This window comes from Epinephelus fuscoguttatus, linkage group LG13 (assembly GCF_011397635.1).
Source record: "Epinephelus fuscoguttatus linkage group LG13, E.fuscoguttatus.final_Chr_v1".
NCBI lineage: Eukaryota > Metazoa > Chordata > Actinopteri > Perciformes > Serranidae > Epinephelus > Epinephelus fuscoguttatus.
Window position 1 is genome coordinate 27,987,659 of NC_064764.1, and position 15,510 is coordinate 28,003,168.

At 39.3% G+C, this 15,510-nt stretch overlaps 1 protein-coding gene across 4 annotated transcripts in view; it reads left to right on the forward strand.

Annotated features, from left to right (window-relative positions):
- sox1a (SRY-box transcription factor 1a) overlaps positions 1-15,510 on the forward strand; it is a 111,827-nt gene that overhangs the window by 38,028 nt on the left and 58,289 nt on the right. For 2 of the 4 annotated variants that reach the window (XR_007450781.1, XR_007450782.1), the window contains one exon: positions 2,170-2,278. The exons of the other annotated variants lie outside the window; for them this stretch is intronic. The gene's annotated coding sequence lies outside the window, so the exon portion shown is untranslated. The remainder of the gene's footprint in view (positions 1-2,169; positions 2,279-15,510) is intronic. 4 annotated transcript variants of the gene reach the window in all.

A 15,510-nucleotide genomic window follows, 5' to 3' on the forward strand; every position in this document is an offset into this window, starting at 1 on the left:
AATTTATAATGATAAATAATTTGATTTTTAACCTGTTTCTTACAAAACAAGGACAAATGATGACAGAACTTTAAGTCATTGCTTCCCTTATAAAACAGTCCATTTAATTTAATCTATATTTAGTCAGTGTGTTTTGCTATCTAATCAGTCTAATTGTGAATATATAGGCTATCGTGTAGGCCGTACTCTCGTCTTTTGATTACCGTGGGTTTTGTCAGCTTTTTTCCCCAACCAAATCAAGCATGAAACCATCCCGGGAAGACGTTTCTTATTTTTTATTTATTTATTTATTTATTTTGTTTTGTCCTTTATAATGCTTTTCTCTCACTTTCCCTTTCGAGTGCACGGAGGGAACTCGCAACAAAATCAAATTAAATTTCCCATTGAAAATGTTGCTCTTGTTATTCAGATGCTGGTTTAGGGTCTTTTGTGTGAATCTAATTATTCTCCACTATCAGGACGGTCCACAGGGTAATTAGTCACTTCTCACCAAAGTCCTCCCTGCATCCTCAGATTCTTATCACCATAACTCTGACATTTTAAAAGAGACATTTTTGTCTCTTTTATGATAGCCTGGAGTTTTTTTTTTCTTCCATTCCTTAGCTTATTTTTTACGCAATTTGGTGATACAGTATGCACGTAAATAGCCACTGCTCTCCGAAAATGCGCCTGCCTTTCAATTGTGTCGTGTTGGAGGGGAGAGAGGAGGGGGGAAAAAAAAAAAAACCCACGAGGACGTCGCTGCCTGTGTGGGGATCCTGCTTTGCAGACAGGCAGAAATGTTGCGCCGTGCCAATCAGAGCAATAATGCCGTACAGAGTTGGGAGGTTGAGGAACAAGCGAAGGAGGAACAGTGGCTTGAAATCAAAAGGAGCAGATGAATAGGTGCTTTAAGGTCCGGCTGCGGCAAGAGGTCCGGAGCAGGAGGACAATTCAGCGCCTGCATGGCTCTCAATGAATTGCAACACTTGCACTTGTGGTAAATTGGTAAATTTGAGTGGCTGTAACAGTCCCGCAGTCTCTGTTACAGGAGAAACTAACTACATGAATGCAAAAGAAAAACCTCAAATATCATAAATAAAACAGATAAAGACGGATCCTCCCCCTGTAAACCCTGAAATAAATAGACAGTAAACATGTTAAAGGAGTATTTGATCTGGCCTAATGCAATCTTCATCACCTTTATGTAGATTTACTACTACTTCTAAAATGACCAGCAAAAATATGTATTTGTGCTTCAGCTCCAAACCTCTGTCCCTGCTTACTGATATGTAATTGCTGAAAATCGACTCTCCTGATTGTTGCACAGCATGACATGATTTTTTGTCTACAAGCATTTATTTTATTTTTTTGTTCCCCGTGTTTCCCTCTGTTGTTTTCAACAGCATTTCTTTAATCTTAAATAGTCAAGACTGTAGAGTGTGGACTAATAATGGTTCTGTGCAGTTGATGATTAGGCACGGTCACCCCCCCGGTTGTAATTTAAAAGAAAACTTTTTTAAAAATAACTAAATTGGTTTATACCCTCTGATGCAGGAGTCCTTGCAGCACCAGGCGCTTTTTCAGTAGTTGGAGCTTCCGTATTTTAGAATTTTCAAGGCCAAGTTTAGTACATTTTATTGATGTTTTTTACAGCAGTGCTTCAGGCTCGTCTACATTGCTTCTTCAAACCACAATGCTCATTTCTGCCACCTGTAGGCTGTGACCTTTAGGCAGCAGTGTGTACGCTTCATAAAAATTCCTGAAATATTTGCGTGCATCGAATCTAATATCCAGCCCTGCAGCTAAAATATGAGTCATGTCCATTAGGTAATTTAAAACACAGACAGTGAAGCACAGGACAGGCGGACAGCAGTGGTCAGATCAGCAGATCATGGCTCAGTCAGACTGACAGCTGGAGCAATGATGACTTACCAGTAATTAAGATGGATGATTACGAAAGCAACATAAGTGTGTGTATCTGTGATGTGGCAAGTTTTGCATGTCCGTATGTGTGCCTGCAAATATCAATTTATTTGTGTTTCCCTCACTACCTGGCAAGTGTTGATAATATGTGATTTTGGTGGTTTTACAAAAAGAGAGAATGGTGATGGTGGTGGTGGGGGGAGGAGGAGAAGGAGGGTGTTTTCTAATCAGAGTCACTGTCGTTTTGTTGTCACCTGCTCCCAGACAGACAAAGTGGCATTTCCTGACTGTTCCCATCCCCGTCTGAGTTATCTGACACCCAAAAATACGGCTACGGGGAAGCAGGGAGACGAGGCACCACAGCCTTATCCCGGTAAGGAGATGGCTTCTTATCAGATCAGGCTAGGAAGTTTATTTTATGGAGTAAATCTGTATAGAGGGGATAAAGAAATGACACATCCCTTGCGGACACAAAGGGAGAAGGAGATTAGTCCTCCAGCAGCATATATGGCTTTAGTTCAACCTGACAGGCAGCGGATTGAAAGGTCATGAAATAATAATCCCCCTATTCTTCTGCTCTAATCCTACGAGGGTGTGTTTCACTATGGGAACGTATAGGCTGAGGCTATGTGCTGCAGGGTGGATGTTCATTTTGTGTTGTCACTATTTAGATAGGCATCCAACACTGATTTAAATTAATTAGACTAATTATGATTGAGGAGGGGATTTTTTATGATGAACGTCAGTGCCAGTGCGTCTGTCTCTGATGTTTTTTTCTATTTCTGTAATCCATGTTTGTACATATGCTGGAGGTTATTTGTGTGTGCCTGGCGTTTTTTTTTTTTATCAGACAGGTTGGAGGTTAAAGGGACATTACGACAATCTCCCATCACTAGCAGCCTTTTACCAACACCACCTCACACACACATCAAGCATCAGGTGTGATGCAAACACACACTTCAACACATTGTGTGTATGTGTGTGTCCACGCATGCACACGAGAAAGAGGGGGGAGATTATGCCATTTAGGGAAGTGTGATCTAGCACGGCAGATGTGTGTGTATGTGTGTGGGCATGTGTTATGTGTTTGGAGTGTGCTGGGTAGAGAGGTGAGGGAGGGGGCAGAGTCTGCCCAACAGCCTGATAATCAAGCATCGAAAATGAGAGAGAGAAATTCAATGCAAACTAATGTGTTCCACACAATTACTCGATTAATAATTCTTATTCCATTACAGTGCCATGGAGACTCAGAGAAAGAAAGAGAGAGACGGTGGGAGAGAGAGATTTTCAGAAACAGGGAAGGAGACAAGAGAGGGAGGCGGGAGGGGAGAGAGGGAGAGAGCACATCAGGCTAAGAGATCTGCAGTGGCTGTATATTTCCCAATGCCTAGTTAAGGCTGCAAGGCAGGGGTCAGGAAACTTAATTATAGCGTAAGTGGATAGAAACTGCAGAATGATAAAGAGAAACATGCAGGCAGATTGGAATGGCAAGGACAGGTTTAATACTATTTTCTCCTGTCTGCTTCCCTCCCACAATACAAGCCAGACCTGCAATCACACAGGGAAACAGCCCATATACCCCGTCTGACAATAACACTAATGCATATCAAAATTACATACTCGACAACTGCAAGACATTTTGCATGGCCACTATTACTTTCCAATTTTGTGAGTTCAAGAAAATACATATCCCATGTAATGGTGATATCAGAGGAACCTATTTCCATGCTGCGTGTGCCAGAGCTTCAGATAAGCATTCACCTGTGGTCGAACAAGAGTTATTAAACCATATCTACCCGGATGAACCAGCTGAATAAATAATCTGTTTTTTAATTTGTAGGTCTGCCATTAATTCCACTCCTCTTTATTTATTTTCCTTAATATCTCAAAGTCCAGATTTTTTTTTTTTTTTTTTTTTTTTTAGGAAGCCACATGTGTGTCTCGCAATTCCACGTGCCTTGATTTGGATTTCAAATCAGCGGGCCTCAATGGGGCGGCCCAATACACACCGTCCACGGCGCGAGCTCTGCAATCTATTTGCACTGTATAAGATTTGCATATCTGCAGCTCATGAAGCAAGGCTTTAATTTCCTCCTGCTGGAGATAAACATCACCTTGTTGGAGCAGATGGGTGGAGGCAGGATGGGGTCAATGAAGAAGAAGCAGGACAATGGCATTGGTTCAGGCACTGAATGGCCAGAAGTAATAAAATTGCACAATTTCCATACACTGGGCCAATTCTTTTTTTTTTTTTTTTTTGATAAATTAGGATCAAATGTGATATAAGGAGATGCAGCAGAATTCGGTGTGTGAAGGGAGGAAATGTTGGAATTATATTCAGTGTTTGCACGTTTGTAGGATACATTTAGAGAACCAGATTTATGACTGACAGTATTCTTCATCTGTTAACTATGCTTGATTCTTTTGACTCAAAAAATCCCTTATTTTGGTCCCCATTTTTGAAAACAGATATTTTCCCCCACCGTTTAAAAAAATAATTCCATCCACAGGAACTTCATTTTACAAAATATCTCTGTCCACAACAGAATGCATAAATAACTTCAAATGCCGCCAGTGTTCGCTGTCTTCAGCAGTCTTCACTCGTCACAAAGGTAGTAAGTGTACAGACTAATGTTACCTTTATCAAAAAGACAAGTTGAGATCTCGTAATCGTTGATTCCTGTTCAACTTATCAACAGTGGAGCTCACTCAAACATACGAGTGATGCTCTGGACATGCAAAAGTTTCCTTCGTCCTCATCAGCAACAGGGCTGCACCTATTGATTAATTTTGTCTCGATTGATCTAACAATTTTTAAGCAACTAGTCTAATGACTAATTTATTTTATTACTCGATTAATATAAAAATTAATTTACCCCAAAATAAACATCATAAATGTGTCACATTAACAGTTAAATGATTTCATTTAATCATCTTCTCAAAAATAAACAGTGATTATAGCAGCATTTTTTTAAATTAGTCTCATTTTTATGTAACTACTGTGTTACCATATTAATAATAATGATTATTATCACAGACCTTATTTCTTAGATGCCTGATCAGAAACATACTAGACCCCTATTTCCAAAGGGTTAATGTGACACACTTATTAATTTAATCACTGGCTGTATATCATAGGAGCCCTTTCCCTGAACCGGACAATCAGTATCTTAAGAACTTGACTTGAAACCTAAAATGGTTATGACTTGGAGTTATTTTATCACTGGCATAATATAAAGTTAAGATAATCTGGCAAGTGCATTTTTGCATCTGTTTGGGTCAAGGAAAATAACTGAAAGGACTTGGGCCAACAGGCTGTACCAACAGTCTGTAAAGTTAGTTTAAGCCATTTTCTTACTTGTGCATGGCTCTTAAAGTAAATGGAAAATATGAAAAGGCCGAACAACTACGTGAGGTGACGCATGGTATAATGTTAGTGGTGGTGCAGAAAGTTTAAGTGACCACTACGAATGGTCAATATCTCATGCTTAGGTGGGGAACAGAACGGTGCTGTGTGCTGCCATCTTGACAAATCGCTCTGGGATGCTCTGACTTCAGGTGTCTGTGCAGAGCAGGTGTAACGATACTACTGTGATAAGCCATTTTAGCAGCAGCTCTGGGCTGCTGGTGGAATCTATGCTCCGACTGGGTGCAGCTATAGCGACACACTGACACATTTTGCAAATTGACGTATTTCCGTAATTAGTCACATTGATTACTTCAATGAATCGCCCCAGTTGATCAACAACAATCCAGCTCTGGGCTTGATCCAAAGCTACCATTTCTGTCTGATTTTAAACTAAGGACATTAAGGTGGAGCAGACACCTCAGTTCATCTGTGAAGTGGTGCAATGATAGGTGTTCAAGTGTAAAGTTCTCATAAGACCGAGCAGTGCTAACGAAATGTTAGCAAACTGATAGTCCGTCTTTGTTATTGTTTCTAGCGTATTCTCATTACACCAGGCTACAACGGGCATGCACAAATCGAGGAGATGATGTCATTGTTTCCCAAATGCTCCATTTTCCATGTCCACACAGATACACAGTACCAAAGTTTTGAAAAACCTTCACCTTTAGCACTGTTTTAGTGACCTAAAACTCTTTTCCCATAGACGAGAGGCCAAACACAGAGGGAAATGACCATTATCGAAAATATCTGTATAGACAGGGCCTAAACCGACTATGATCTTAAATGTTAAGTGACTCTATTTCAAGCTTGTTCCTTTTATACCATCATTTTGTCTCAGTCAATGTCTATATTGAATATAATTAATACTCTCCATAGAGCTATATTCTATTTCTTGCTACTGTTGGCATATTGTACTGATCACACCAGACGAGAGGTGCCATATTCTATGAATTAGAGTGTCAACTAGGCACCTTTCTTATGACAATATTAGACACAATGAAAATGATTAATTAGCTTCACATAGATGGAATTTAATCAGTGTCTAAGCCAGAATTCAGTTCATATGTAAGGAGGTAAAATGGACGTAAGGTTAGACAAAGTGAACTTTTCTTAATTCTCACTTTAACTTATAGGGCGTGCGTTGCGGGAACTCGCACATTGTTGTACACCATTTGTATTAGAGGGGGGAGACGAGGATAGCAAGAATAGTTTCTGAATAATGAGCAGCTCATGCGGGAGTTATGTAAACCTCTTGTTATTTGGATGTAGGCACCTTGTAATTAAAGTACTTCTACAGGGGATGGTTCCGCTCTCTGCCTCGAGGAGAGCCGGGCGAGGCTGGAGGTTACAGAGGGTTAGAGGGGGGTGGAGAGAAGAACACTCTCGTCTTTTGTCAGCTCGCATTATCTTATATTTATTTATTAAAGACACCTATGCAAATCAGGATCCCCAAGTCATGGATCCTGCTAATGACACGGACAAGAGTAATTAATTAAAGCAGATACACACACACACACACACACACACACACATTATTATACATGTGCAAACCCTCATGTAACAAGTTCATCTGATTTTCAAAGACGCCACACAGTCGGATAAGGCTGGAAAGGGAGAGGAAAAGGCAAGAAATCTGCATCACAGTGTTAATTTAATCAGACTTCAGTAATACCTCTTCTTCTCCTCGCTCCCCAGGCAGCTTGCAGTTTCTCTGCTAGCTTGAGGAGAAGATGAAGGGAGCTTTCAGCCTCTTAGAAGATGAGGGTTAAAGAACGGAGAGATTAAGGAAGTGAGAGTGCCACTGAAAAGAGGGCTGAGGATTATGTCATCTACAATTGATGTGCTCTCTTAATGTACCTTTAAACATGTGCCACCGGGGCCTGCTTTTATTATGTCTATTCACTCATGGGAGGAGGGGGGGTGGGGGTTAAAGTATTAACCCAGAAATACTTTGCAACATATGTGTGGCTCGTGTATTGAGAGTAGTTATCAGGGTTTGTGTCACTTTGATATGTATACGGCATGTGGAGAGATCGTCTTTGTCAAAGGAAGTCCATTTCTGCTCGGCTTCCCATACACTGCCATGCATTGTACTGATCTCCATATCAAAAAAGAGATCCTTTATCGAACGATCATAGGGACAAAATGTGTCTTTATTCCACGTCTTCGGCTCCAATGAAAATGTTCCCGCAATCTAGTCCAACTTGGACTATGAGCAAAGGATTTATTAAATTGACTGATTCTCCTCTAACCGCTGAATGAATTGTCTCTCAAATTGCTGCTTGTCTCAACAAAATGACAGCGGAGAGAGTGTGTGGAAGATCTACAGATCTTATCCATAAGAATGTTATGGGGTTAAGTGTACTTGGAGGTGTGTGTGTGAGTGTGCACATACACTTGTCTCCATGTCTGAACGTCTGTACTGTGTGCAACCATTCGATTAAATCCACAGCTATCACTAACAGGATTAGCTGAGTGGACAGCAGAAGTCTATCATTGCTTATTGATTTCCTCTGATTCCCATCAGCCCATCAGGGCAGGACATTCTGTGAGTGGCCCCAGTGGGAATCACTGCCATGGGCCCGGGGTTAACGTATTGTGGCTAACGTATCTGAGAGGCTTCAAAGCAGGTACCCATCTCTCTGTGTCAGGAAAAGTCAAATAAGTCAAAGCTATCAGGGGCAACAGATGCTCCCGTCTCTCCTTCCCGTGTGTGAAAAATACAGTTTGACTCCATCTCAAGTGAAACACTCGGATCAATCTAATCAATGAATCGCTAAGACTGTAGTGTTGAGCAACAGCAAGTGAATCTCTTCTGACACTGCGGAGGACGGGGTAATCCTTTGCCTCCAGTAGTCAATTTTTTTTGTCAGATAAACAATAAAATCATTGGCATTTTGTCTTGCCCTTACTCTGTGTTGCTTGTCACAGTAAGAGTAACTTTGGTATTTTTCAGACTGGTCCCTACATTCTTACGTTTTTTTGTGTGTGTCGAAGTGACTGATGCTAACAACATTTTTTTTAAATTGGTGCAGTCAGTGTATTCACTCGGGGCATGTGTACACCACCATTTTACATACGCATGCCTGCTTGTTTTTGCCACTGACAGACTCAGGTTGTTATTCTAAGTGTCTTTGAGTGTCTGACAGCATTATAGAAATATGGAAAGGATCCCTACAGAGATAGACCTTTTTGTTAAAGACGAAGATACTTTTTGTTTAACCAGAAACAGCCCCAAAATTGCCATCGCCAAACCCACAAGGCTCCATTTAAATACATTTTGGTGTGTATAGATATTTTCACATCTAACGGGGTAAATTAATGGTTGATTCTAACCAAACTAGAGTTGGTGATCGTTGGAACAATGGCAAAACGAACCAACATGTTTTTGTGAATTTTATTTTGTTTCTGTTGTCTCTAATGAGGAGTTTTATGATGATAAAATTACTGTTGATTCTGGTGATTCTGGCATGGCAATTTCAGGGCTGTTTCTGGTTAAACAAAAAAGATCTTACACTTTAACAAAAATGTTTATCTTTTCCATAAGTTGTCATGCACTGAAAATAATAATCTGAGCACTTTTAGTGGATGTACATTGATGTTGCAAACATGCCCCGGGTGTTACACTGCAGCCTGTTTTGCCGCTACTGGCTGCAGCGGTCCTGCTCAATATTGGGCCAATTTCTTTTTTTGTAATTCAAGTTTTTATTGGTTTGAAAGGCTTGGTACATGGCATACATATATTATTTTCTGTGCATACAAGAATACAAGGCACGTATCTTTTACAATATGGAGATGGACTCCAGTACATCAAGAAAATCTAACAAGTAAGTCTAGAAGGAAAGAAGGAAGGGAAACAAACCAACAAACAAAAATATGTCACATATGTCCTCATACACCACTCTACAGGGTTATAATTATGTAGGCTTATCTACCATTTTGATATGAGTCCATAAACGGCCCCAAGGAGATATTCCTTTCTCCTGATCCCCATTTATTCTACTGAGCATACATTCATAAGATGCTATTTCCACCATTGCATTAACCCGTTCATTTAATCCCGGGGCCTTTGTTGTCTTCCAGTGTCTTCAAATACCTCGACAGAGAGTTATTGGACCCACAATAATATATTGGGCCAATCTAAAATACTGTTGTTCCCATTAGTCTCTTAGACACAAAAACATGGGAAAATTGAATAGAATAGAAAAATGCCAAATGTTCCCTTTAACCAGTGTTCAGCTGGATTTAAACTTGACAGAGGGGTTAATGACATACAGGTTTTGGTTCATAGTTTGGCGTCTGAAATCATCACTGCAACAGTAAATGGATATATATTGTATGATTGGGTGCTTTAGTTATAATCAGTGCTCACTTTATTAGGTACACTCTAATGCAACCTAAAACACTTGTTCTGTCATAAAGTCTACTATTATGTTGCCTGAAATGTTCAGCTTTGGTTGACACTGTCAGTGAGGTCCTAATTAAATTATGTGTTTTGGCGTTGAGGTCAGTGTTAGTGGTGGTGTCATATTGGACTGCATGGAACTGAGAAATGTTTCTAATATTCTGCCACCTCATGTTTTAAAGTAGGGAGGACAAAAAATTAGAAACACCACTCAATATCATGTGTTCTCATACAGCACCACTTTAAACTTAAATATAATTGAATGTACACATCTTAGACAGTGTCACCAAACATTAAAGACTTTGTAAAGATAGATATTATGGTGGCAGGGCAGGAAAAGAATCATGTTTGGGTGTCAAGTCACGTTAGGTACTTGGGTAACTCAAATAACTCAGTGTTGACTTTTGGTTTCACACAGGACATGAACAGTGGTCTCCTGGGTCAAGGTCCTGTGTTTGTTTGACCCGTTTCACCCAGACTGACTCCATACGCAGACTTTGTTGCTCTTTGTACTACATCACCTGACTTCCTCCTTTGCTCCTGTCACATTAGAGAGGACAGCTTGCTCTCAAATACTGGCATATTATCAGTATGAAATCCTCCATCATTAGACCCTGACCCTGACCTATGTGAACAATGTGAGGAGAAGGACTCGCCTTCCAGTTTGTTTTTATCATCATGCTCAAGGAATCACAACATTCAGGTGTTGTAAATGAAATGTTAGTGTCCATCCTGAGAGCCCCACTTCATAGTGTAATTAGAGCTTAAAAGGCTGCACCTGCAGTGGTAGCAAGTATAAGAAGAAAAGTCACTAGAGGGTCTGGAAAGTCATTCAACCTAGTGAGAAAATCGCCTATTGGAAACACTGAGCACACTGCTGTAAAGGAAAAGGGTGCAATGGATTTATAACACAGGATAAAAAAAGAGTGTCTTTGTGAAACAGAATGTGGCACAATAATTGTAATCTCAATTATCTATTAGTTGAAAAGCCAAAATCGCAAAATAAAAGGTACGACATAGCTTTGGATCCTGTGCACACAGCTGTTGTAGGTAAAACTTCCTACTGCAGGAGTATAAATTCAGCTTCAAAGCTGGCTCCTCCCAGCTGGAATACTTGCATTTTTATTTGTATTGAATCAAAAATGCAATTTGTGAAAGGGGAAAACAGTTGTCTGAGGGTTTCTTAAATTTAGTATGTGACAACACAATCTGAGGCCAGTTCAGTGTGAATTTCACTGATGAAAACTATGATGAAAATGATTCGTCAATGATCTTTTGTCCATGATGAAAATGAGATGATGATGCTTAAAATAGATGATCATAGTAAAAAAATAAGATGAAATCTGTGTGTCATTTTTGTTTGCAAGAAGAGACAGGACGAAAGTTTTAGTGATCAGACGTTGAAAGCTGAGAATGGCTGTGCTTTGCATTTATCTTCAAATTCCACGTGAACAACGGGCTGTCAAACTCCAGTAAATAGTCTGTGCTAGGATTTTTTTCTAGTCAGCAAAATACTCACACCAGAGTAGTGTCATTGGTTTGAGTTGTGAGCTGTGATTCAGCGGTCAATAATGAGCTGTATGTGTCTGATTGTGGATAGTGGAGCTGTTGAATGGATTTGTGGAGCTTTTTAGTCGCAGCGGAGTTGTTAGCAGTTAGCTCCACTTTGAAGCAGTTGAATGGCAGCAGAGCAAGCAGCCACTGGCTGCCGGTCTTCACAGCTGATCCCCGCAGGACTACACTCAGCTCCAGACTGTGCGGAGAAGGTTTATGGGTTGATGCTATTTGAGAGGCAGGAAGGAGGCTCGATTATCTTTGAATGTAGCTCTGCTGTAAGTTAACAGTCTGAACTTAGCACAGTTTTCTCTGACAGAGATAAAAGTTTAGTTTTAATCACAAACTCTGTGGAAAGACACAAGTTTAGACCTCCACACTAACAGGTTTCAGATTTAGAAAGAATTCAGGCTGAAATGAAGTTATTTTTCTGCTTCATAACAGTGAGATTGATAAGTCAGAGTTTACAATGAACCTGTGTACAAATCCTAGTGTCTAAAATTTGTTATTTGTGGTGTCAAGGTTTTCGAGACCATAAATAGAGAGATGTTGAGCTTTTCAAATGATGATCAGTAAGTGTGTGCTCATAAATCACCCCCTGAACCTGTCAAGAACTGCTGGAGAAATGACAGTTTGTAAGTGTGTAGAAATTATTTGTAGTTATGAAAAAAATGTCTAAATGAGATTTTTATACAACTTGTCACCTTGGATTAGTTAAAAGATTTAAACAAAACATGTAGAAAACATACTGATTGAAAATGACGGAAATGTCATGAATTTTCATAGACTAAAATGTTGAGTTTTAGCTATAAAAGATAAAAACGACTACAATGTGACTAAAACTAACAAGCATTTTCATCTCGAGACTAAGACTAAATCTTAACTAGCTGTCAAAATTAACACTGAGCCAGTTTGAACCCCCGTCCGGGTCTGTGGTGCCTGAACACGAGGCTGCAGCTGGTCCTGTAAGCCCCCAGTCCATGGAAAATGTTGGATAATGATACAAAACTAACATTAGCTAGTGTTGATTCTCCTCAGCTGAGGTAATGATAGAATAATTAGCCATTAATGGACATTTTTAATTCAACTCATCTCGATAAATAGTTTGGTAAAGGGCATGGGAATGAGTTGTCATCAACAGCAAATCGGCCATTTTAGAAGGACAAAAGTAAATAGCCATTTGATACGGGTGGATTAATAATGAATGCTTGGCTGACATTGGTATTAGCATGCAGTTAGCATAACATTAGCTAACTTATCTTTGTTTGGATGACTGTGTAGTGGGCATTTGTCTTGTAGATCTGAAGGTCCGGTAGCCACCAGTTTGTAAATTGGACTTTGGCCTCCAAAGATTTAACGTTTTTGAATTGCTGACAGGCGCTTATGCCAAATACCAGATAGACATCAGTGACTGTAACATTAATGGATGCCAAGATATCAGGGTCTGTAAGGATCAATATGATTAACTAACTTCACTTTTGCAGTATTTTTTTTAATATGGGCATTTGTCTTTCATGCTACTTGTACATTTCTAATGATGAACGACTGACAGATGATTAGACCGGCAGCTACCTTAGCTACAGATGCTTATTCTTCCAAGATGGCGCCCCTGCCCCAGAATGCTGCTCGAAGAGGGTCATTATATTCTCTGTGGAAAAGAGCCATTTTTGTGTGAAAAAAAAAATCACCTGTATTGATATAATAGGCCACCTTGAACCTATGTGATTTTTTTTTTTGCACATAACAAAAAAAGAAATTAAATTAATTACAGTACAACAGACAAATGAGTGGCTCCTCTGATCTTCACAGCAAAGGCAGATTGTCTCAAACTGAAAAGGTCAAACATAAGTGACGACGAGGTTGCACTGACAAGGTTGTTTGTCCAAAAGACTTCATACACAACATTAAAACTCATTTGTTAATTGCAGCCATTTTCCTCCATCACAAATGACTGCGCCATTGTCTCCTTCCTTCAAGAATAAGCAAAGAAGAAGAAGTGATGGCGCTCAGGAGGATAGAGGGCGTAAGTGCGTCTGTGTAAGGGAGACACAGAGAGATACTAGCAGGAGATAATAATCTAGGGGAAGCTGACAGCAGTTCACCCTCGATGGCTCGGGTGTCAAAGGCTAAAAGAGTTCCACGGAAATTTGTGAAATTAATAATAGCGTTTGTGAAAGGGTGAAAAAGGCATGTACGAGGAGGTTTGAAAGTGTACCTCTGGATGCAGCTGTGACAGGACCAGAAGAATTAGTCCAATTAAAAGTGGTAATTGCTTTGCTAATTTCTCCTATTAATTTCTCAGAGTGTACGAAAGAGTGGGAGCATAATAGGCGAAATGTTTTAACCCTTCATTGCCGTAATCCCTTGTCTCACCTCCTCCTTTCTGATGCCTACGTGCTCTTCTTGTATTTTAATAGCCCATCCCAGCTGTCCCCCTTCTTATGCACTCACCTGCGATTTCAAAAATGTCTTTTGCTTTTCTCTACAACGGCAGGATTCCCAAATTATCTTTTTCACATTGGCAGTTTGTGAGAAATGATACTTGCAGCATGGATAATAGTTTATTTAGATCATGGTTTCAGAAGTTCGTCCTTAATTATCGTGACATAATAAAAGCAGACATATTATATCACCAGTAAATGTAAATTTTCCAAATGGAAAAAAAAGATTAAATAATATTCTGATATATATTTGTGGAAATGGCAGCGCGTGGTTCCCATGGCAGCCGTTGACTAATATTTGAGGGCCAGTGATGTTACAAGACACAACGTCAGAAACTGCAGTGCACTACTGTTGGAGCACATCTTAGCCCTGTAGCATGTGAATACTAGTACAAGAAGTATTTCTGCAACGATAAGTCAATCAAAAGAAAATTATTCCCAGCTATTTTGATAATCCATTAAATGTCTCAGTCATTTTTCAAGCAAAAATGTAAGAATTTGCTGCTTTTCTTTGTCATTTCTGAGAGTAAATTAAAAATCTTTGGGTTTTTTTTACTGTTGGTTGGACAAAAGAAGCAATTTGAATACATCACTTTGGGCTCTGGGAAATTTCAATAACTAATAATCGTTAGTTGTCCTAGTAATAATGGTAAGATGCCTGTACAACATTTAACTTTTGGAAGCAGAGTTGCCAACTTCCCAGTTTAGTTTGGACTGGGAAAATAAAAATGCTTCAAAATTTATGTGGTGATAGTCAGTGTTACCTTTAACAAGATTACACTGAAAATTTTGGCAAACCTCTGATGGAAAATATTTCAGGAGATTTTAAACATGAGGATATTTTCGATGTTACACTTTTTTTGTTGATTTTCCCTTTAATCATCTAAAAGAAACTAAATGGTAAAATAACTTCAAATTGACATGGTCAGGGTCATTCTGAAGAGGAGAAAAATTCAGCAAATTCATTACAGATTTTTTTAAAATGACGTTTCAAATATGTGGAAAATCTGACTGTTGAAATGTAATTTGACCTAACTTCCAGTTTAATTTTCTCAAATTTTTCAAAAACTGTACAGTGAAATGTCTTTAAATTTGAAATGGCCATTTTTCTGAAAGAAAAATTAACGAGAGTTTAAAAAGTAGGACATTTTTACTGTTTTTGCAATTTTATTTGAGCTGATTTCCCTTTACAATAATATTATGAAAACACAGTAATAGTCAGGAACATTTTGAGTAGATATCCATTGTGCTCTTGACAAATCTATGATGGAAACTGTTTTATTGAATTAGGACTTCTTTGTTAACAGTTTTATTGAGAAATATAAAATGTGATGAATTACTGCTGAAATATGAGTTTCAACCTTTTTTTAACTGTTCAAAGCAAAGGTCCCATTAACCAAATACTTTCCACCACTGACTCTTTTTTCAAAAAATCTGAAGGCCGGACGTCTTTTTGACTTTTTGACAGACCAGAACATTGAGGGAGATCGACCATGACACCCCTGTGTCAATAGTAGTTAGTTATTGTCTAGTCTTGTCTTTGAATTCACTCTCTCACTGGTGTTAAGCAGGTTACCTCGGTTACCTGTTTTCTTTAGCCATCAAATTGGTAAGCAATATTGGTACATACTATTGCAAAATATCATGGCAGCTGAGTGTCCAAGGTTTCTTTAACATGCCTAATTGTGATGGCGCTGCCCGCCTAGCATGAGTTAACAAAGCAGTAAACAATAGAGCCCATGGTCCCAACAAACCCACACAGACATCGATGAGGCTCGACTCTGTCCATTAATCTG